Raw genomic sequence first — 25,487 nt, forward strand, 5'->3', positions numbered from 1 at the left:
CGGGGGGGGGGGGTATAGAGGGAAACTCAAAAGCTGGAATAAAAAAAAAAAAACTATTTGTTAGTTATTGATAATTGTTTCAGACTGAAATAAAACTACGTATTTTCTGTTTTGAAGTTATTATAACCTAATACAAGTAATTAATATTACCTTCTAGGAACAACAAAGGAAAAAAAATTGTTTTAAACAATTTTTCTCTATTTAAATAGCAAAAATGTTATATGTTTAAAAATTATTTCTTTTAAATATGATTCCAAACAATTGAAATTATATTTATTGGTACAATAAACCCTCCTATTAAGGGAACTATTTTGTATATACCTTTTTTTTTTTTTTTTTTATTTACCGGTGACAGTATTAGCGAAAAATACAAATTATACAAGTTATACATTCCTAATAATATATAAATATCGATTACCATAAGGCCCAGGAATGTTACAATAAATCAGACAGTTAAACTATTGAACGAAGACAGAATACATAAAAGTTGAAAATATATTCTCGACCGCAGATTTATCATTTATTGAGAGAGGCCTTAATGCCCGGTTTATATCAACGTGATATATTGTACATAACTATTCTGTTATGGTATAGGATCGGAAATCCTTTCTAGGGTTTATGGATATTTATGTTCGGTCTGGAGTAGTTTATGACCGATGGAGATGACTAGGAAGTTCCAGCTAGGTAAAAAAATGGTAACTGAGGACTACCATATCATAAAAAAAAATAATAATATTAAATAATAATAAAATAAAAAGGAGATTAACAGATGTTTTTGTATGGAGGTTAAAAAAGTTTTATGTTTTAGCTTCAATTTGTATTTTTAACTATTAAGTATAAAGTATAAGTAAAGATATAAGTTTAAATACATAAGTGAGTAATAAATATATTTTTTGTAAATATCTTTAATTATCCAAAAAATAATAATGCTCTTGATATAAGCTTCTTCCTTTTTATTCTTAGAATATGGAATACATAAAAATACCAAGTAAAATTTTGAAATGTTATGGTACTTCAGTACTGATGAAGTACAGTACCAACAGTACATCTTCCTGGACTTGATTCGAGTATCATAATTCACGGAAGGAGATCTCTCATTCATCTCAATCAGCTATAGCTCTATATTTTATCAATCTTTTGGTACGTTCGTTTAGTGCATAATTAAAGCAGAGACTGTTGTTCTGTTGTTGTTTAGTGTATGTAGTGTGTTGATATGTACTTTAAAACTTCTGTTCTTAAGGTGGTTGCACAAGTTCAAGCATACTCGATAATTATGCTTAATCAATCTTTTTGCATATGCTTGAGCTTGTGTATGGTAATTACAGGCATGTATGGGTAACTATTTTTGTTAGGATTGATACAAAGATTGATGGTACAAGCTTCTCAAGCATGTTTGAGAGTGTATAGTTGATTAACCTTTATTGTCTATATTTTGGATTTTTAAGCGCCAAAAAGCATTCTTTTTTAAGCGTATTTTGCTTAGCCGTTAAATTTTCCTAAGCGTTAATGGGCTTAAGACATGAATAATACTTCAAGTTTCTATATTTTTTTCAATTTCAAAGATTTGAGAGATCACGCTTGTAAGACAACGAATTACTTTGATGCCCCCAAATCGATCCATAAATGAACTACTCAGACAGATTCCTCTACGTAAAACAGATTAGCCCGAGACGCCTAATGTCACAAACCAAATCATCGGATTTTTTCGTCGCAGCGTTAATTCGTTCTTGAGGCTCGTATGACGCACCGTTCGTGACTGAAATGTTCTCGAGGTGATAGAGCAAGGACTTCCAATTAAGATCGTCGGTGACAATCACTAAGAATATCGATGGAGAGTCACAATTTTGGCTAGAAATGCAAGGCATAGTCACTGGGTAATTATAATTAATTAAGTTTTGAACCCTTGGAATGATTTAAAAGACGAAAGATAATTTAAATCTATTCTATACATATGTATATATGATCGCACAATCTGTTGATCCCAAAGCAATTGATAATTAAACACCTCTAAAGTAAAAAAAAAAGCTATTTGATTTTCATATAATAAAAATAATAAATAATCAACGCATACACTTAAATTTATGTATGCGGGTATCAAAATAATTTCATTCTCCGTCATAAAAAAAATATTGTTGGTACTTGGTGGGGAAACTAAGCCCCAACCTGTAAGGCCGTCACGTCCTTAAACAAATATTAACAAGTGAATTTTATATTCTAACTCTATGAATATGTATTATATATAATGTAAAATACCCAGCAGAACCGAAACCGTTGTTGATATTTCGGTAAAGTGCCCTTTTTTCAGCCATCTACTAGCCTTCGTTGGAATGGAGATTAAAATATCATAAAGAAATTATTTATTGCATAAGCTTTATCTCAATCTCAATCTTCCAACAAACCAAAGTAACAGAAGAGATGATTAGATAAGCACAAAGGAGATGATTTGATGACTCCGTGTAACATACTGGAGCAAACTGTCAGTAGGTGTTCTTGGAAGTCGAGACCTGGGGAAACCAAAGGTGGAAAAATATTTATCACTTGATTTTCAAGAGAAATTAAAAATTTTATATACCCCTGATACCGAAAATATCTAAAATACTAAAATACAATAAGGGTACAACCTCTCGACTGAACCTCAAAAAAATCTAATTCAAAACATAAAAGTTGGAAAGATTGGACGTTCATTTTTTCCTTATGAAAAATCTAATAAATCAAACAAATGAAAAAAAAAATCTATATAGTTCCAGGCAAAATAATAAACAGATTTTTTAAACTTAAAAATATAAAGGGGCTTGATTTAGATAGTAATATATGGAATTAGTTTTACGATAAATAAAATAAAATTCCGTTGGTGGAAGAAGGAGGCTGGAACGGGAAGAATGTTGTTTTACATAATACGGTAGTTCGGAACATACTGCTTTTACACCTTAGTTAAAAGCAATAACTTTAAAATGGCTTATATAGTCTTTTAATTATTATAATAAATAGGATTTTAGTAAATTAGCAGTAAACATTTTTTTAAAAAAATATGATACATAGACTCACTAATTCTTCCAAAAGAGCGACCAGATGCGACTATCCAGAGACGTGACCGAACTGCCCACGATAGGTCTCGAAGACAAGCGGACGAGCTAATGGGACGGACAGATGTAAACAGAGAAATTAAATGGGACATCAACGGGAGGAACCTCTTCAGCGAAGGTCATTAATATAGATGAGATCCGAACAATGAGCCCGCTCTTCGTAACCTGTTTACATTCACCAGGCGCAAGGATCGATCCCAACCATTATATGATGCAAACAACTAAAAATGAACCCGTATCATTGATGTAGCAATCAATTTTCAAATCACAACATATACATTGAAAAATATTACTATCATACCGAATCTTGAACAAAATGTGTACAAAATAAAAAAAGAAATATTACTAAAATAAAACATCGGAAATAAAAATTGTTCATGAAATATGTTTTAACCATACATAATGAAAAATACGAATAGACGTTTAAGGAGCAAGAAAGAGGGAAAGGGAGAGTGAATGAAAGGGAATGAGAGAAAGGATTGAGCTTGAAATTCACGCACTGTAGTAAACTTTTAAAGCAGAGTACAGAGAAATAATTGCTTCAATTAATAACTGATTGATTTTTTTTATTTTAAACAATAAAATTTTAAAAAATAATAGAGGATAATTTAATAATTATTATATAACTAAGCGAACACATTATACAGTTATATCATAACAATATAAAAATTTAATACCAAACTTCATTTCGATAATTTTGAGGGCTAATGTTTTTTGGAATTTAGATTGTCAAACAATGTTATTATAGGATGGCCATTTAAATGTTTAAATTTAATACCTATTATGAATCATTTAATTAAGATTAATTTTCAAAATTATTCTTGATTTAAAAATTATCACTTTAAATTAATGTTTAATGTAATTTCATAAACAGGATTTTATTTTTTCAAATATTTATTTTTAAAACATTTGTCAATTATAAATATAAACGAATCGCAGCATATTAAGGCCTTTTTAAATTATTTTTTACTCATTTAATGTTATATGAAAATTGAAAAAAATCTCAATAAACCCGCTAAGAAGATAATTATTCATTAAAGTCCTCTAAAAGAAACGATATTTCTGTGTTCTTCTCTTGATTCCCTGGGCACTAAGGAATAGCCGGTAACGAACTAGCTGATCGGGCAGTAAAGGTCGCGATTTCTCAAGGAATCCCATATCGCGGAGCGCCTGTCGATGACTTCATTGCCCTCATCAAGGAGAGAATTAAATTCAAATGGCATCAAATGTTACTGACAATAAATTACGGGAAATCAGAAGTGATATTTTACCTTTGATATCATCCTTTAGAAATATGCGCAATCCTTTAGGTGATTTTGATGCGCCTTCTAATAGGTCATACGCGCCTGAGCCACGGTTATCTTATGGCCCGCGATCCTCCACCTGTATGCCAGACTTGCGGAACACGATTTGCTATAAAACACATCTTAACTGAATACCAAGTATACGGCTCCCTTAAATCTTCGTATCAATTACAAGCAAATCTCCATTCAATTTTGCAGGATAACTAACAGACTGTAAATAAACTTTTTGAATTTATGAATCATTTAAAACTTTACCATAAAATTAAATTAAATTTCACCTCAAGTTCCTATTTTTCAATAGTTATACATTTCAATTCAGAAATTAAGGCAAATTAAGGCTCCTATGAGATTGATGCCTTAAAATAATAATATTAAAAAATATAAATTTAATTTTTGATATATTGGGATTCATTGCGTATTTCTTTGCAACACTAATTAAACTGTCGTCACTAATTAAATAATGCAAAATGATCAATTTTCAGTATTTCCAAGGTTCATTCTGAAATTTTTAGATTATTATAGTGAACAAGATTAAATGGACAAGCAGATTATTAAGATATTTACTAAGGAAATATTTGAAAGACATAACGTCATACCAGAAATAATTGATTATTCAAAATAGAATGAAAGCAATAAATCATTCAAATTAAATTCTTAAAAACAAAAAAAATACCTATTAATTAGCCAAACCCCTACACTTGAAAAAAATTCACTTGCTGTGAATTGATGACCGCCCAGGAGATTATTAAATATCTCTTGATAGGCGGAGGAATGTATTTGCCAACGAATTATCCGAAATATGCCCGTGGTCGTGCTACCGCCAGCTATGAATGGTTTCACTGCAACCTTCATCTCTCCTTATTTACGGCCCAAAGGATATAACTCGTTAAGAGAAAAATATATGCCGAGTAGGTCAGAGCTGTAATGATATTGTAGCTATCTCTCCTGGGCCTACTGCTTCGGACGTTGTAAATTATCTGTTAGCACCGGGTGGGGAGTGAAAGGTCTTAGAAGGAAATTGGATGACGGTATGGTCTTTGGAATTGGTTCACTGCATTGGATTCTTAGGAGGCTTCCGTAGTCGGAAGATAATTTGAATATAAATGCTTGGTCGTTTTCTTAATATTACTCAGAAACCTAACGCATACCCACATAAACTAATTCAGGACAATCATGTCTTTGATTTATAATATAGAAATTATAACACCAATAATATTTTATCCCTCATTAAAGTTCTTGCGTTCATTGCATATACAAGGTGATATTATATATTGATATGAAAAACAACCCTACAATTGAAGAAAAATAATTTAATATTCATTGAATAGTCGCCCATAAACAAAAGATTTTTTTTTCTGAATTTTAAGGTGATCAAAATTATCAAATCTTTGTGTTCGGCTATCAAACAAAAAATGCATAGCGAATATTGATGCTCAAATCTACTAGCGAATGATACATTTAACAATAAAGAACTGAGAAATTTTGGCAAATTTGCAAATTCTTCCAGTTTTATTGTTAATTTTTCTAGTGTCTCTTCTTTACCTAGCTAACAGTAAAAGAAGAGTAACGACTAACATAACAACCAACTGTTATATATGATAGAAAAATAACTGGGTCACTTAAACAAAAGGGTTAAATGGCAGAGCAAACAATAAACAAACCTAGAAAAAAAAGACCAGCAGCAAAAAAATATAAGATTAAAAATCTTCTAACGATATCATTTAGCAGGTATTGTCAGAGTACAATACGTAAATAAAGAAAAAAAAATTTCTAATGTACTTTTAGAATTTTTTTTTAATTAATCAATAACAGAATGAAATATCAGGAAACATGTATGATTACAAAAATCATTTTTCCATGATAATACTGTGTAGTCGCTTCTGCAATCCTTATGAATCGACAGCTCAGCGTTCCCGAGAGAACAACATACGCGACCAAGTTCTCACAAACGCAACACATAAGTTGTGAAAAATGAGGCGTATTGTTGGAGACGCTGCACGATGTTCCCAGGAACCTATCGCTCCTGGTGATTATTTCTAGACCGCCTGTCGTGTTTCGATGCCGTCCGTGCAAAACACCGTTGGCATCTTTTATTCGTAAATCGCTTTCTGTGAATCTTAATGGGAGGCCTAAATTACGATTCTCCGTTTGTCAGGCATATGGAGTTTTTTGATGGACTGAAGATATTGAGGAAGTATAAATCATCAGAGAGATAAAATTTTGAAAATGCATTATGATGTTATGTAATAGATCTTTAAAAATCATTCTAGTAGTAAACATTTATTTGTTCTTCGTTTAGCCCGTTCTTAATTTACGAGTCGTAATGGAACTCTGTGTTATGACACCATGATATCGGAGTCATTCGGCGCTGTAATTAAAAATTATTACAAAACTAGGTCCTTGAACTATAAATTTAAGGATTCTTTAGTCCTTCACATATCCTCCTCAATGACTAGTATACTCGTTAACCTAAAGAACAAGGTCCTTTAAAAAAGACTATAGGAACCTAGACGACCCTAGAAAAGATTGGTTCAAACTTATTATTATTCCTGGAATCACATTATTAATATAGAATAAAAATTAATTTTAATTAATCATTATTTTAGTTCAATGACAGTAGCATGTTATTGCATATATAGTCATTATCTATACATATTTGTAGAATAGTTAAACGTTACCTCTCTATCTAATGTATCATGGACCTTAACGACTGAAAATAATAATTTCATGCAATTAATTTGTAGTGTGATCATTTGTTTAGTTTTATTTTTTAACCTATTCCTAATGAGTGAAAAAAAAGTTACAACTACTAGTTCAAGAACCAGTTACATTTTATAAGCCCCCTTATTACACACTTGTAAACCCCTATATGTAATGTTAGGTCTATACGGATTCATATATTTATATTTTGTCTAACGTTCATGCAATACAGTAGGATTTATAACGTTTTTGAAATTGTACCTTTAGTTCGTAAATTGTTATGGACCAATCTACAGTATACCTCGATACATTAGACAGGGCCGCTCTCAACACTTTTTCCCATGGGACTCTTGTTGGCCAAAATAAATTTCGGATAAAGTTAATTAATAATTAATAAACTTGGAATTTAATTCTTATGATATTATTTATGGAAGTATTTTTTTCGTGTATAAAAAAAAAAATGAAGATTTTTGAGTTCAGTTCCATTGATATTGGGATTTTTCCAATACGTTTTGAATGAGTTATGATATTCGAAATCTATGGAGCATATGTAGCTTATATTGAAATGAATCAGACTTTTGGTTTTATAAACTAATTCTATAATCAATTAGTTACTCAGTTGTTCTAACGAGACTTGATGGTACCGTTCCAAACCTATCACTTCTATTGAAATTCTAGGATATGGTTTCCCAGAGATTTTTATTTTGAAACCTTGACTCCTTAGTCTGTTTATAATGGGATGAGACCACTAGGGGATATTCCTGAGCCCTCCCCGAACAGGTTGTACAACCGCCCTAGAACATCGGGCAGAGAGTGGATTTCACCGCGCGGCTAATAATCGCGGACCATTTGCGTAATGAGACACCGATCGGTGGAGGACAGTTCTTCACGTAGCCGCTGTGGTCAGCAATTAGAGATCGCTTTCTCTCCCCGGCCCACACTTTCCCTAGCTCTGCGGTCGTCCGTTCTTGTCGGATAGCGGCCGTTCGCCACTCGTTCCGCACTAGAAAAGAGTTCGTGAATTCAGAGGAGAGAGAGAGACAACCAGAATTATTTAAAATAAAGAAAAAGAAAAGAAAAGGAAATCGAAAGTATACACGAAAGAAGTAAAAATCGGATATTTGTTATTTTTATATCATTGTGTTATAACGTAAAATAAAGTAATTAAAGTTAATTAAGATTTAACAAACTTACTAAACATACCATTCCTGTTTTATTAAAAACTTTGGATTCAACTTGTGCAGGATATATTATAATTCTTTAGTTTAAAATAGCGTAAAGTTTAAAACATTTTTTTTTAAAGTACATTGAGTATCTTTAAAGCCCCAAAGAGGGAATTTCAAGATGTTCTCGGGGTCACCGCGAAATAAATATTGACCGACCCAGATGGATTTTGAACCCACCTCTAAGCGTTCTAGGACCCACAACCCACTCAGCTATCAGGTCCTCAAAATATTCTTTTTTTGATAAATTGTCTGATGTTAACAGGCTCAAAACTAGGATCAGTCATATTCTACTCCAAAGTCTTTTGCTTAGCTGGATAAACCACTAAGGTAAGCTAAACTAAACAGAATTAATTTATTTTGTATGTCCTCGTACTCATCTATTAATTATCAATTATTAAATATCAGTTAAAAGAGTTCATAATATTGTATTATTTTTCCATTAAAAAGATTAGAAAAATAAATCATATTTATTTTTATTGTATCAAGGTATGAATGTGTTCCAAATTATTCAAGTTAAATTTTATTTTCTTAGTTTTGGTCTTCTAATTACTTTACCTTCATGAAGTTTCGATCAATTTATTTTTATTGATAATTATTTCTTATCATTTCATCAGCATAATACAATGTTTTTCTATTTCTTCTAACATGGTTCATCTTTTTTTTTTTTTTAATATTTGTTCATTTTTGTATCTCGTATAAAAATAAATCGTATGATGGTGAGCTAGTACTTAGAATTGTTATCAAAGGTTTTATTGTTAACTAAACGACAGTTTGCTTAAATAGTCCAGTCCTACTCATTTATAAATCCCAGTGTGTTTCCTTCATAAAAAGTCATTGCAGTGACTCGCGACGGAACCATAACGAAGTATGATTGTAAAGATTATAGCTAAAATTTCAGATCTCGATAGAGAGATCGATTAATGAGATCAATCGTTAAGCTACAGTTAGACTTCGATAATCTTAATTTTCGACTTCCTGGAACCGTGTCAACTTTCCTCCAGCTGGACATGAAGCGTTCCAGTTGTCAAAGCATGTCCAGAGTTGATTGGCAAAGAAAGGTTAAATTTAAACGTGAAAAAAATGAAATAATTACGTTATGTCAGTAGGGGCGGATTTTTTCCCGCCACCGCAACCACCGCCCTGGATGTCGCCCCATTAAAACAATCAGTCCTTCGATTCGTGGCGTCCACCGCAGCGTCCGATCGGTTGCGTAAGAGGGTTATGCTTCACTTGCCCTGACGTAACTGTCATCGATTTTTCAACTGTCCTCCGATTGTCCTCCTTCGATAGATGGACGGTGTCGAAATAGCGGGAGTTATTAGAGTGCAGTCTCTTTAAGAGAATGGAGACATTGGGATAGCATTGGATGACCACAAAGACTTGAGAAATCCGGTCGAATTATCTTTGCAACGCCATAGAATTCTTCAGTTCCCTGCTTACAAGGAACAACGGCTGATATAATGTTTTGAATGAATGGATTGAACTTAATGACACTTAATAATAAAAGTTTGAGTACAGTAACAGTGGAATATTTTAATTACACATCATCTTATTATGCGTAAAAATATAAACATCATTCAAATACTCCTAAATGAACTTGTTCTAATAACTTAAACGTTAGAGGCTAAGTACTGCTAGTCTAGTAAATGCCTTCATTTACTATTATTTTTATTTACTATATTCTAGTACGTATTGGTAAGAGAAAAGTAGTAGTTTCTTGTCGATTTAGCACAAAGATTTTATGTTAGTCCCTGTTTTTAAACTGGATAAGATTAGTGATTATTTTGTAACAGTAAATACAAATGTTGGCTGAATGAATTTTCAAGACTGTATTATAATAATAAAAGTTTGGAATTGTTACCTTTATGTATTATGTTTCAAAGGCGCCACATGCCTTTATAATTCATCAAAAGCAATGATTGACCAATCATTTCCTTCTCCGCTAATTGTGAAAAATAATAATTTTTATATGTCTTTTATTTCGAAATGGCAGCCGATTAGAAATCTCATTCAATATTAGAAAATAATAAATAACTCTCAAAAAGGGGTGGAACAATTTTGTATTTTCTTTTTTATTTTGTAGGATTTCGGATTCCGTTGTTTGTGTAATAAATAATTATTATTAGCAATAATAGTTATAATGCCTAGCATAACTACTTGCCTATGTCAAACAAATTTTAAATGTAATTATATAAGTATGAATCAAATAGAGAAAGTAAAAGAAATCAAATGAAGTATTATTGTCATGAAAAATAAATTTGAAGGTAATTTTTTATTAATTAAAAAAACTTTCACGAAATGATATTTATGCAAATCTACTGTTATCAATGAAGGTTGTAGTAATGCATCTAATCAATCAATAACCTAGAAAAGCTACAGAAAAAAATCTAATCTAGCAGGATATTCAACAATTGAAATTTTACCTTATATAGTATTTTGTAGAGAATAATAAATTAAGAGAAGCGGAAAATGGAAAGGGCGTTGTACAAGGAAACGCGATAAGTAGAAGACAATCCTTGGAGTGTCAGGTGTCAGCGGGTGTACAGTCCGGCCTCTTCTGTACCTTCAACGTCCTGCTCTGCTTTCCTGGTTACCTCATCATGTTTGTCTTAATGTCGCTTATAAGCGAGTATATAAATAAGAATTTAATTATTTATGTTGGAGGAGATTTTTTTTTCTAAAAATAAAGACCTTAAAACACGCAAAACCAGAATAAAGAAATTTAAAGTTAACGATGCACGGGTTTGTTTCCTTGACAAGAGATGGCAGCACGTTCGGGATGTTTTGTTTTTCCTCTAAAAAATAGTGATTTTATTTCAAAATATATATTTCTTTACTTTATATTCGTAAGACAAGGTAAATAGGCATCAAATTTATTAAATGACTATTCATCTTCTACTTGTAGTCATAGACAATACTGGTTCCCATTATGTACATGCGAACTTGAAATATCAAGCGAAACATTTCGAAAATCTGTATTAATATATTAAATCTGTATTTCATAACCATTATTAAAAAAAAAAAATAATCTATCGACAAATGTTCAATTCGAGTTATAATTTATTTCTATTCCAATTTTTGAAAATATAAAGTTTCTAAAAAATGTATTGATATTTTCTAAAATTTAATATGTGATTTTGGTATACATCGATTGTTTATTCGATTTTCGGATATTGGCTTTAGAGCGATGATGTTTCAATGGTAGTCAAATTATAAAAAATGTATAAGACATATTATTAATTTATACCTTTGTGTCTTAAAAATATATAATAATAAAACGTAGTTTATATTTTATAAATAATGACATAATATTTAAATCTGAAATAATCTGAAAATATTTTATTCCAAAAACAATTAAATAAATTTAAAAAATGAAATCATGATGTTTAAATTTAATTATATATTTTTTCTGATTGATTAAAACATTCTTATATTCAAAGAGTCGTTAAGTCGTAAATAAAGATAACAACAAATTAGATGTTGATTTATTATGATGCATTCTTCATTTATATTTTTGAACTAAAATAAGTTTTAGAATAAGAAAAATGATTTTAGATGCATTTTCCTAAAGGTTAGATTTGTATGTTAGTACAGACAGAAGCTCAGGTGTTGAAAATAAATATGGGAACAAGAAATTTTCTATATATTAACCTGATTCTGAACTAAATGTAAACAGTATTGACAAAATGATGAAGCTATCAATAATAATTAGTTAATTATTGATAATGTCACAATTTCGACATACCTGAAGCATGAATTTGGTTCATTCAGGTATACACACAAAGATAATAAGAAATCCTGATAAACAAAATTGTCTCTTTGACCCCTTGGCTTTACTCTCCCCCCTCCATTTTAAAATTAGATTATATACCAAATGAGATCTAGTTTTAACTCAAACGATGTAATACTTTGTTTCACAATATGCGATACATAAAACAACAAGTAGCCATTTTTGCTTGTTCAATTATTTGTTGCAAACACCACTAGTACTCTCATCAACATCTCCCTCGCACGATCTCAGTACCCTCTGAGGGTACTCAAACAACTGATGTGGACAGACGTCGATACAGGACTTCTCAATTTGCAGACGGAGGAGGTAAGGGGACACCGGACAGCTAGGATTACAGAGGCCGGGAGAGGGCATTCATCTTCCCGGCTTGCTCTCGTTTCACCCGTCCACTAATCTCATAAATATTTTATATCTCGCCTAATCCAGACCAGCTACAGTCCGTCATATGCCGAGAGTTTTATTCAGCATCATCTTACTCTATATTCATCAAAGTATAGTCAATTGTTTCAAATAATTGAGGCATAGAGAACAAATAAAATAAATATTGCAACGTTTATGTCAATAAAGTCAATTTATAAGAATTAAATGTTTTATAGATTTAGATTTTTAATTTATGTAAACAAATTTATATTGTAATTTATATCAAACATTTTTAACTTTATCTCATGTGTTTATATGTATAATTATTTGATTTTTAGGTACTAAAATCGTTTTTATATATAATATATAAACTACTAACTGTTTTTTTCTTTCCTTTCTTTTTATTTCCTCCATCCTAGACTACCTCATTTAAGACATTCAAATATTCAAACCATGGTAAACCTATGGTGAAATCTTACATAATCTAAAAATGCATAACATTTCTCTCATTCACTCATAATCACCAACCCACTCCTACGATTCCTTTTATCCTCCCATCTACGTAGTGAACCTAAGCGTAGGCTAAAAAGACAATGAATGACCTATTGATGGGACTCGCTGATATGAAGCACATAATCTAAGATTTGTGTCATCATGTAATTCAAGGGGAAAAAAAAACAAATCTTTCTTTGTTACGAAATACTTAGGTATATGCAGTAAACTCCCGATTATTCACAAAATTGAATGACGTGATTACCATGATTATTTCATATCTAAAACTGTAGAATCACATTAATTCATATATTATTAGATATATTACTAGTATTATTATTCTCTTACCATTAATATTACTTTGAGTAATAAAGAGTTTTCATGGATGAGTGATTGTATTTACTTACTTGTAAAAGGATAAAAAATATTAATTTTTTAATAGGTTTTTGAAAATACTCAGTTATTTTACTTTTTTTTCATTAGAAAAAACTTAACTTTGAACTACGATTGAAATTTCAGCAACTTTGTATTGTACTTTTTTGATTTTAGAGAAAATATTTTCCTATCCACATCGCAAATAATCAATCAGTGAAAAACTGTGAGTTAACCATACTATGGAAAAATGATTCTATGTATATATAATAACCATTTTTTATAATTAGACATTAGCAACTGAGCGGTGTTTTGTTTTTATTTCTCAGGAGATACAGTTAATGATAATAATAAACCACATAAGTATAGAGAAATAAAGTCGATAAAGAAAATATGTGAACACAGGCAAGACAGATGGTCGTCAAATACTCATGTTTCAAAATGGATTTAAACATCAGTATTCTCCTAATTTTTATGTCAAATATTTCATTTATATTTTTTAACAAAGAAATAAGTTGTATAGAGTACATAAAAACGAAATGAATAAAAAATAAATAGATAAAATGACCCAAATAATTATGATAAATTTTATAATAATTATTTGGATCATTTTATCTTTTTTTTTTAAATATTAAGTTTTCATCTTGAATATTTGAAAACATGGCCCCTGACGGCGAACTAAGTTATTTAAGTATCGAAATTGTTTTTATAAGGGAACTAAATCATGACATACGTCACCATTAAAATTCAGACGAAAACACAGATTTCAGAAATGAATACCAATACAAAGAAAGCCAGACGAATGTAACACGGAGATGGCGAAAACCGAACATATTCCACTGGAAGTCCGACACACAACCTATGAATAATACAACACGGGAACATCTCTAGGGCTTCTACAAATTTCGTTGCAAAATTATTACCATCGTTGGACAAGGATTATTTATATATTTGACCATGCTTCATCCTGGAACTGACAATGTATAATGTATCTTCGGGGTGTTTCGAACTGGAATGTAATCCTTTTGCTGAAAAGGGGTCTTGTGGTACAGCGTTATATTTCATAGGATGACTTACGAAACAAATTATTTTTAATGATATGATGTAAGACTATTAATAAAAGTATTGTCATAGTTAACGGGAAACATTTATTGTAAATTCATAATTGAATATAACAATAAGTGATTTTGATAACTCACTTTTTACGCAACTTTCTCATTTGTACACTTAATCGTCGTTGATATTAACTGGAAGTAGTTACCTGAAAAAAAGAAAATAAAGATTTATTAACAACAGGAAATTCATTTTTTAAATAATTTATTTTATAAAGCTTGATTATTCTGTAAATAAAATCAGTTTCGTTGAATTTCGTAAAGTAATAGGCTAATATTATATAATTATAAATATTAAGTAATTTATTTTTGAACATAACTTATTTTAAATTTGTATGTATATGCCAATTACTTTTTTTTTAAATATGAAAGGACAAGTTCTTATAATTCTATTTACCACTTATTATAGCTTATATATATTTTTTGATATCATGCAGGTTTTGAATTTCAGGTTTGAATTTTTAAATATTCATATGTGCTGATGTTTTTTTTCTTCATTTTTAAAGAAGTAATTAATTAGTAAGTTAGCACATCCTGCCTATCCGCTTATATTTCTCAACGTTACATTAATGTAACTCGTCTCTGCACCCTCTTACTTTTTTTTAACATGAAAAAAGTGTAGAAGAAGCAAAAGAATTATATAATATAGTCCAGATAAACTCAAGTAGACACGTGGATCTTTTTTCTTCTTTACATCCAATTAAAATTGATAGGATACATTCATTATGACAAATTTTATCAATTTTGCAATAATGAAAGCCCATTTGAATATCATCTCGTTATAGCAGATTATATAAAAAATGTATTAAGAAATAATATCATTTTTTTCTTTTAGTTCGTTCTTTTTTTTTTTTTAAGAATTCAATTACTTTTTCCTACAGCTCAGTTATCGCCAAGTTTGAATTTCAAGCGATTATTTATTATTGCAATTCGAATATAAACAAAAAAATTAATCATCATTCACATTAACAGAAAAAATTGTACGTACTCCATACTTATTTCAGTCATATTGTCAAATATCTGAGCATCATTTTTTTTCAGCTAACTCTTTAAACACTGCAGTACTTACCACTTTCATTAAATTAATAGTTTATTTATTCAATTTTTGAATGAAGTGCGATAATTGAAGGTTCATTATATTTCTATTCTTCGCGAAATATACGGCTATATACTTTACAAAGATGAGAAATCCTAAATTAGTTGGTAATAAAATAATAAAAAAAAAAGAACTTCTTCTAAACTTTGATAAGGTAAGATTCCCCAAGATCGAACTGTATCGAGCTTCAAGCGCACGATACCGAATTTATAAATACAAAGTATAGCTTTACTTTAACTATGTAAAATTATTAATGTATAGTTAAGCACTATATTTGTATTTAATTATTTCAAGGAAAATCGCCTCAGACAGCGCGCTTATGAAGTAAAATACTAAGTTCAGAAAAAAAGAATAATGATTTTGATTTTTCATATCGATAGCAGAAGAAGTTGAAAGAAGTTTTCATTGTAATAAATGAAACCCTTCATACAATAGGTTATATATTTTATTCTATTTGAAGTCTACAGGAGAACAATTCAAGTAAAAATAGGAGAAAAACGAGTTCAAACTTGGTGTTGCATTGTTGAAAGAGTAACTAGTAGGCGTTTCCAAGGTAAAATTTTGTCTCCTGATAATTCAGGCAAATGTATATCTCGTTTTGCCTCCATTGTCTTCATTTACAATTGTATTAAATGTTTAAAAAATATTATTTATTCCTTGTCACAACCACGCATATCAAATAAGGGTACACAACAGAGTCATGAACGAGAGAGACGGAAGCGTATGAAGTACAGTCTGTTCAGGTCTAGGAGCTGGGACTGTACTCCTACTCCAGTTTCTCCGCGGGGTCATTTGCATCCGGAGACCACTGCCTTCCGCATTTACATAGAGCAACGCATTCGTCCGCCTATCTCGATCCCATTCGTTATCGACTTCTAGCTCTTCTAACTCTTCTGCATAACCTGCGTAACGCGTAGTACGGCCAGTGTGGAGTTAGCGACGGGAATGTTTGAGTAAATTGTAGGGGTCAAGCAACGAAAAGATGAGTCAGAATAATTTTAAAAAAAAAATTCATTCCGACGACATTATCTCCTCAGCATCCATCAATGGTTCTCAATTTGGATACTTTTATTGCAAGGAACACATTTGTTCTGAAATAAAAAATCTTTTGTCGGAAAACTTTTTTCTAACTTTCAAAATAAAATAATAAATAAATCTCAACAAGTCAACTAGCTTCTAAAAAAACAAAAAACTAACCTAAATTATTCATTCATATAGTTGTGGATAACAGAGTCAACCTAAAGTTTAACATTGAATAATGTTCTATTTGATATTTATACATTGTAGAAAAATCCCTTTGGTGAATATTGCTACTAAATTTTTGTTTTTCGCCCAGTTACCACTTATAATTAAATTTACGTTATAGATTAAAAACTCAGGGGGTGTTATTCTCCTCTAGGGGTCCTTGTTGCATGCCTTCCCAGAAACAATTATCCTCTCGTCACTTATATAATAAAGAAAAAGAAAGGCATATGTTTTGTTTATGTAGGAAAAATATAAGAATGCACATTTCCTGGTTTGAAATTTCCCCCAAACGAAACCCCACAAAATTACGATTCCGAAAATTTATAAATAAACCCACAAAAATATAGCCCCAAACCTAAAATAAATTTTGTGGTTTCGGAATAATAATCTTTGTGAAAACTACGAGTGTATTTTTCTAAGATGGTATATATTCTGTGAAGTAATCTCGACTATGTGATCGCAAAGCTCGATTTTTGAAAATTATTGAGAACATTGTGTTTAAGATTTGTAATTTTGAAATACGTTAATTGAAAATTTCGTTTTTTAATTAGTGATGTTATATATTTAGTTCTATTTGGCATTATGGAGACATTATAAAATCATATTGAAGTGCAACTGATTTTAAGATTTAATATAAAAATGGCAGGTACGACGATGTAATACTCGAATTGTAGCTAAGTATGCAATCATATTTAGCTGTATATGTATTTTCAATGAATGTTAAAATCAAACTAAAACTTACAGATTATATTACCAACTGTAATAGTGTTACCGTATCACTCAATAATATAAGCTATTGAAGTGTATAATCATAAAAATTTTGATTCTAGAGGCTTCCAATTAATTTTTTATAGCTAATGTATTCTTAGAAGAGAGCGTGAATTTTGAATAATCCATATTAAAATAAGGCTAAATAGAAATCTGTTTAGTAAAGAATTATGCAAATATTTCCCCTGATCCCTTACGCACATGGACACTTTCTCCGCACGCGCACACGTACTTGCTAAAAATGCAGAGGGCGAGCTGATTCGTCTCGATCCGCCGACTCTGCATATATCAGATTGCGCCAGAGGCACGGTAGCATGCACATGCCCATCCCGTTGCGACAGTTTATATTAGCGCAATAAAAAACTGGTCCATGAGGAATAAAGTCGTGCAATCGCTCTAGCCTCTCACAAAGTCTTCAATTAGGGATAACCATAAAAGCAATGACAACGGGTAGGTTGGGATATTAAGGCAGAAGGTGGCAGGTAGATGGTCGGAGGGCCAAATGAGGGCGTGTCTTGGGCCCCACAGCTTCGCCTTGACATCTCTTAATGTCTCAATTAACTATGTCAGTCTCAAGGGTATGTATCCCATCTTACTGGTATTAATTACACATTTCTTTCGGGTCTAATTATTTTTTTTTTAATTTTGAGATGTTATTAACTTTTAAACTAATTTCTTTTCAGGAGACCCAAGCTTCTCTCAAAAAAAGCGAGAATGAAATGTCAGAAAGAAGATAAATATCTCTACCATTTCTTTCTCCTTGAGAAAAACGTCAGAAGAATTGAAAATATGAAAACTCAGGAAAAAAGAAAAAAAACTTAAAAGAGAGAAATGCTTTATTTAACCATGCTGCCCAAATACATTAGGTTGCAGCAATACACAGCATAGCAATCAATCCATGATCAGATATATATACAATACATTATATTTACATGATATAACAACAACTTTTTTCCTCTATCATTTGCTTTTACAATCAATAATCGTCTAAACCCTAAATACAAATATTTTATTTCTTTTTAATTTAACAATTTAATTCCATTTGATAATTTTATTTCATTTAATTGACAGTTTCACTCTTCCTATTTCACTCCACTGATCGCTGCCCACGTTCGATCCGTTTTTAATAACGAATTTATCATTAGACAGCAATGTAAAGCCACACCAACGACATAATGGTCACCGCAGTAGATCAGTTTACAACAAAGAAACAAAGAAATAAATAAATTTAAAAAAATAAACTAATAAACAGATTTAGAAAAAAAAAAGTTAGTTAAAAGAAATACTTCAATGAATAAATAAGTTAAAAGAAATAATTTAATAAATAAATAAGTTAAGGGATTACATAAGTTAAAACAACAATTGACAGGTCAAAAAATAAAAATATAAAAAACTTAAGACATATCGTATAGGCTTCCATGTTCTTTATTTATTTATTGATAAAATCTCATTACATCGAAAACTGGTTTGCTTTTCAATAACTTGTTTCCCAAAACAGATAGGCTTCCTATAATTTTAGTATTCGAGTATTAAATCCATCACCACTATAGTTTTAGTAACTATATATAATTCAAAAAGTAACTTTTGAAACTTTGATTTGTTAATTTTGGTTGATCTCAATGGTGTTAATATTCAATTTAGACGTATTGCCAAATTTGGAAAGACGTATTTTATCTCTTTCTTACAATAAGTACACTGAGATATAAATACAAAAGTTAGAATTTTTTGCAAAAAATTTAGTATTAAATATCATGGTTTTGTCAAAAATTTGTATGCCATGGAAAAAGGGATATATAACCTGAGTACACCGAAAAAATGCATGTATCAAAAAAATACACAGATCAGGCAAAGAATTAAATCAAAATTTTTGTTTGTACATCTTAAAGTTAAATTAAATTAATAATTACTGATTCTCTTCTGCAACTACTTCTATTTTTGGAACGACCAAGACATTTTTCCTTTTCCATATGTATCTGCTTGCATTACTGCCAATTAGAATTTCAAATTTGAGATTTATTAGGCAATTTACATATGCTTCTTCATTTCATCAGTTCAAACCTCCTCAGACACGGTTTTCATGATTTAGGAAGAATAAAAGAACTCAGTCCTACTAAGTGATACTAAATGATCATTTTTGCTAATTATTTCTTACTTATTCATAGCTTCCTTAGTCCACATATATATTTCTGATTCTAGATAAATAAAAAAAAACAAAAAAAAAAAACGGAAACTTTAATACTTCTTTTTGATCCGATTTCTCATTCTCAATGTTATAAAACTGGTTGCCATGAAGTACATTTAATTTTAAATTTCAAATCAGACCTTCATAGGTCAGGGATAAAGTAATGCAAACGACTTTAAAGAACTTGTTTTTAAACTAACCGAAGGAATATAGTATCCCAACTGACTGAACAAGAGCAGTATAGTGCTAAAAATACGAAGCAGGTGAAGCTGCTTATTAGACATTCGAAACTTATTCAAGAAAGTCTGAAAAATATTTAAGTAAAACAATTTCTGGTTCTTAGACGGGCTTAGTGGTATTTAAATGTTAGGGCATAAGCGAGGTAGTTAGAAATGGCCTTTAAATCTTCTTTTAAACTGGATTCTGCAAGTGGATAAAAATACTCCTCTCTGTTAGTCATAGTAGAATAATATGAGACCGTTATTCCAAGTAGGTTTTGTATTTATTTGTAATTATCCATTAATAATATAATTTATTTACTTCTAAATATTTATAATTTCCTTTTATTATGTACTATAAAATAAATTATGAAAACATGTGTTTCTGTTAAAACTAGTTTTCGGATTGCAATACTTCTTCGATCTAGATATTCCATATATAAGTGGGTGAAAGTAGAAATTGATGATAACTGGAAACCTTATTAAATAAAACATTGCTACATAAAAAATCTTAAGCCAAAAATTAATAATAGAAAGGAATATCATAAGAATAAAATATATTAAATATGTTTTCTTTATTTTATCAAACTTAGTAATAAAATTTCGCAGCAGCATAAAAATAAGCTTTATGTCATCACAGAAAATAAACAGAATTTTAAAAAAATATATAAGATAATATATACGATATATAAAAAGTGGAAGGTTATTTATTTGGCCTTCTTATACATTTTATCAGTCATATTGTAAATAATTGTATTATAATATACAGTGAAATTTCTCCTTACAGAGACACCTCTTAAACGGACATCTCTTCCTCTTTTTTATTTCCCGAAATTCTCAAACCTCTCTTTATTTTTATCTTAATTTTTAAATGGATGAAAATTGGATATATTTATCTTCTTAGTATTTGTATGCTTAAATATATGTATTTATATCATAACATAAGATATTTAAGTAAATGTATATCGTATTTATTATAATAGCATATAATTGAATAAAGGTATGCCTTTAACTTGTTTTGAAGTTTTTTTTCCTAATAAAACGGTTGTAGTTTTCACAGGAGTGATAAAGCTCCAGAAAACCACAATCGCGTAATTAATCCAAACTTCAAACCTTCATAAAAGAAAAAAAATTTAAATAAAACAATTATTTTATTTTTCTAGGTCCTATTTCTTATGTATTAAGTGATTTTTTTATTTGGTGAAAGAAATAGTATTAAGATTTTGTTCATCTCACAAATCGGTGATTTTGATCATGTCGAAGTTGTATGAAAATCATTTATGTCCTATTTACGGATACATATTAAATTTTCAAAATAGGTAGTGTATGCAAAAACAGAACATAAAACTGTTTAATAAACTAGTACCGCCCTGCAGTGAACTCATTCCTGACTGTCCGTTGTAGACAGGTTTTACTATAGTAATATAAGGAGGTTACTTATTAATTACCTCCTGTAATACATAAAATAAATCACCTTTTATTATAGAATTATAATTTATCAATACTATTCAAACGCATATCATAAAAATAAAAATGAGAACAAATATTTATTCCGTTATGATATTAAGATGACGGAAAGTAGTATATAAAAGAAATGAAAAATATTATTATAGCCAGTCTTTCAAAATATTCTTAATGTTGAAAAAAGAAATAAACTATATCTAGTAGTTAAAATATTTTATTTGATCATTCCCTAGGCAGTAGCTAGTCACAGAATTAAATAACATGAGAACGATTAGGATAAAATGTTTGACTATACGGCTATAACAGTAGCCGTCACATCATAGAATGGCAGTATAATCTTTTTAATGTGCTCCGAAGAAACTGGTTTGGGCGAAGAAGACACGACAGGGAATGTCTAGACTGTAGTCTCCCAGAACTGAGACTAGAAAATACAGCATTATAAAACTGGCGATTAACTTGTAGAAACGTTTAAAATATGTCAAATTTGATCCTGAGTTAATTGAGATAGGAATGGGAGTTTCATTTCGAGAAGGTACGACACACTCCTAGCCAAGAAAAATTAATATGAACGGTGAGAGAATCTATTTCCAGAAGCATCTGAGAGATGTTCCTGTTAACTAAAAAAAAGGACTTATTTCCCGAAGGCTGTAAATCTAGAAGCTAACGGATCAACGGCTGAACCAGCAAAGAGAGATAAAATTATATATAATTAAATGGAAGAAGAAGAGAAACATGGTGCGAGGAGTGAAGAAGTTGCAGAAGTTGGAAATGGAATTTCTTGAGATGAAGCCAAAAAAGAAATATCAGATGCAGTGTCTCGGTAATGAAGCTATAGATCAAGGAAAGAAAGAGGAAGGTAAGGAAAAAGTGATTTGATCTGCGGATAGGGCAGAAGTGAAGATAAATGCTGCTATATAAGGCAGGGGAAGATATCGTTAAAGGTCTCTATGTGTCTCTAATCCCGAGATTATCAATATGAGATATAATTTATTTAATTTAACATATTACAAATTAATACTAGTATAAATTTATTTCCTTTATAATTATTAATCTTAATTTTAACAAGTTAATTGATAATTTAAATTTAAATTATAAAAAATTATAATTTATTACCACACATATTATAGCTCTAATTAAACCATTAGTTAAATTTAAAAAAAAAAATCAATGAATCAATTAGATTTTTTTCCTAACGGAATAAGGTAGGAAAGCAAAATTTACAATATCCACTTGCACTCAAATAAGTTTCAAGGAATAAATTTGGTTTCGATTTTGTGTCGGTTTGTTTGTTCGCGCATACTTTTCTTATACTGATATTATAAAATTTTCAGGATTTTTTTTAGGTTAGTACAATAATGCTCATTATGATTATATTAAAGTTCATCAATTACCCCCCCCCCCCCTTATGTATGTCTAAAAATTATTTTTTTATAAATTAGGGTTACCGCAAAAATGATCCTGTATCACTTTCATCAAATCCCATTAACTTCTTCCGCTTACTCATGCAAAAAAACAATTTCCTGCACAAGCCACTTTTTTAAAAACGGCACGTTCCATTAATTTTATTCTAAAATGAAAAATCTTTAACCTTCAAATAATCATTAGTACCCTATAGAAATGGAATTCTACAGAAAAAAAAATCAAGAAACGCGATAATACGGAAAAATATTCCTATTGTAAGTCAATGTGAAACTAGAGCATTTTAAAAAATATTTTGACATTTCATAATAAGTGATTCAAGTATTTTTTTTTTTGTTGAACTTTACAGATAAGGTTTTTCAAATTACAGTGTCGATATTTATCATACTAAATAATGTAAATAAATTATTATTATTTATAAGATGTTATTATGCAAAAGAAGAAAGTAATGGGGAAAAAAATAGATTGAAATGTTGAAGAATCTATACTGCCAAATCACATTGCATTTTTTAAAAATATAAAAAGGTTTAATTCTGTTAACATAATATCTCATTATTGTACATTTATAAATACTATGGTGTTAAATATTTTTCTATGAAGAATTCAAAGCTCATCGTAAACAAAACAGAATTGCTTCGTTAACCATGGTAGGTTTCAGTTGAGAGAAAGAGAGTTATTTTTAAGGATTAAGTTAAATAGATAGTTTTTCTATCGATATATTATTACAAAAAATATGGTTATACCCAGTTGTATAAGTATATTTTGGAAGATGTCTTAGCAAGCTATCCTGACATGGATTGTACCAATCTAGGTAATCATCGTTATTTTCACAAGCAAATTACTCCAACGAGGAAGACATCTATTAAAACAGCTACCCGGTTTCCGCTCAAACGATTTCGGTCAGGTTGAATCTCAAAGTAATTACAGAATTATTGATGTCGAAAGCTACTGAATTGCCGAAGGAGCTATCATTAGTATGTTCGATTTAATAAATGACAGCATCTGTTACGCGATTCTACGTCTTGATTAGTAATAAGGTTCTTCGAACACACGTGCAATGAGCTGTCTCATCAACAGGTTACGTAAACAAAATTATTCAGGCATTAAATTTATTACTCTTTGAAATTAAACTAGTTCGAGACTAATTAATTCGGTTCAAATGATACAATTAACTTCAATTTGGTGAATACGTTCACTGATTTTCAACAGAGTAATATGTCGCCTCTCAAACTATGATAACCGTACATGCAAAAAAATATATATAATTTTTTTTTTAAAAATGGCCCATTCCATATAAATGTTTAAAAACATATATATACATAAATTTAAAAATAATTATAGAAGTATCCTAAGAAACTATAGTTGAGACCAGATGTCTATATCTGGGTTGTATTATTATGTCTTTTTGAATTGAAATTGTATTGTTGATTTTGTAGAGTTGGGAGGTATCACATATTATGCAACAATATATTTGTGATTAATGGATCATTTTCAACAAAGTGTTATTAAATATGAATAAGATCATCGTCAGTTAGTTCTCTTAAATCAACAAGGTAATTATGAATTGTATATTTACTCCAATTTAAACTAAATTCGACTTATATTATATTAAACCTAAATTTTAATTGGAATAAAACGATTCTTAAAAAGGCTGTAAGGAAATTTTAACTAAAATTAAGAAACAAAACTTTAAAAAAAATTGTCGAAAACTGACTTGTGTAAAACAATTTATCTTTTCAGCCTTTTTCTGCCTTGATACTGATAACTGGGAAATAAAGTCAATAATATTTGTTCATATAAAAGAATAAATCTAATTTATATATTTGATATAAACATATATAATTCTTCGAATGAAATATTCCAAATATCCTATTAGTTCACCAGCAAAGTTTAGGTTCAAATGAAAAAACAATTTTGCAAAACCAAGTACATAAAATATATAATTAACTAACATAGGACTGTATAATTTAAGAAATGCATATTGTAACAGGTTTTTGAAAATTGTTTTTTTCCTTTCAAATGAACAAACCAGACCCTTGGTTGATCATACGATTTTTGAATGTTTACATAGATCATCTCTTTAAAAAAATCATCTCTTTTATTTTTTCAAAATATTATATTTTTAATATAGCACTTCTATCCACTCGTGTCTTCAGTTAATAAGCTTAATTTTGAATAAATATTTTTTTTACTCGACCTTAGTTAGTAATGTAAAAGTAATATGGATGACAAATTTACAAAATTCAAGTAATGACAATCCACTATTCTGATTTTCAGTATTACTTCGAAATTTTACTTATTTAATCTTCTCCTTATTAGTTCATGTGCATAGTTTGATAATGTTCAATCCATTTATCAATCGGTTTATATACATACAGAGATTATATTATTATTTATTTTATGTTAATTTTTTTTATTATTACTATTTATTATTAGTTCCAAATTTTACTTATTTTATTTTCTCCTTATTACTTCATGTACATAGTTTCATAGTACAAAGTTCATTTCATCAGTTATTTGGTTTATATGCATATAGACATTATCATTATAATTTATTTTATTATTATTATGGTTGTTTTATTATTAATATTCATTATTAGTTCAAAATTTTACTTATTTTATTATTATTACTTCATGTACATAGTTTAAGTTTATT

At 29.7% G+C, this 25,487-nt stretch overlaps 1 protein-coding gene across 4 annotated transcripts in view; it reads right to left on the reverse strand.

The window, feature by feature from the left end:
- LOC106690797 (MDS1 and EVI1 complex locus protein EVI1-A) overlaps window positions 1-25,487 on the reverse strand; it is a 239,930-nt gene that overhangs the window by 41,628 nt on the left and 172,815 nt on the right. For 3 of the 4 annotated variants that reach the window (XM_067049334.1, XM_067049333.1, XM_067049332.1), the window contains one exon: window positions 14,527-14,588. The exons of the other annotated variant lie outside the window; for it this stretch is intronic. The gene's annotated coding sequence lies outside the window, so the exon portion shown is untranslated. The remainder of the gene's footprint in view (window positions 1-14,526; window positions 14,589-25,487) is intronic. 4 annotated transcript variants of the gene reach the window in all.

The sequence above is a fragment of the Halyomorpha halys genome, unplaced genomic scaffold, assembly GCF_000696795.3.
Source record: "Halyomorpha halys isolate HHAL.00 unplaced genomic scaffold, Hhal_1.1 Scaffold1874.1, whole genome shotgun sequence".
In the NCBI taxonomy this organism is placed as follows: domain Eukaryota; kingdom Metazoa; phylum Arthropoda; class Insecta; order Hemiptera; family Pentatomidae; genus Halyomorpha; species Halyomorpha halys.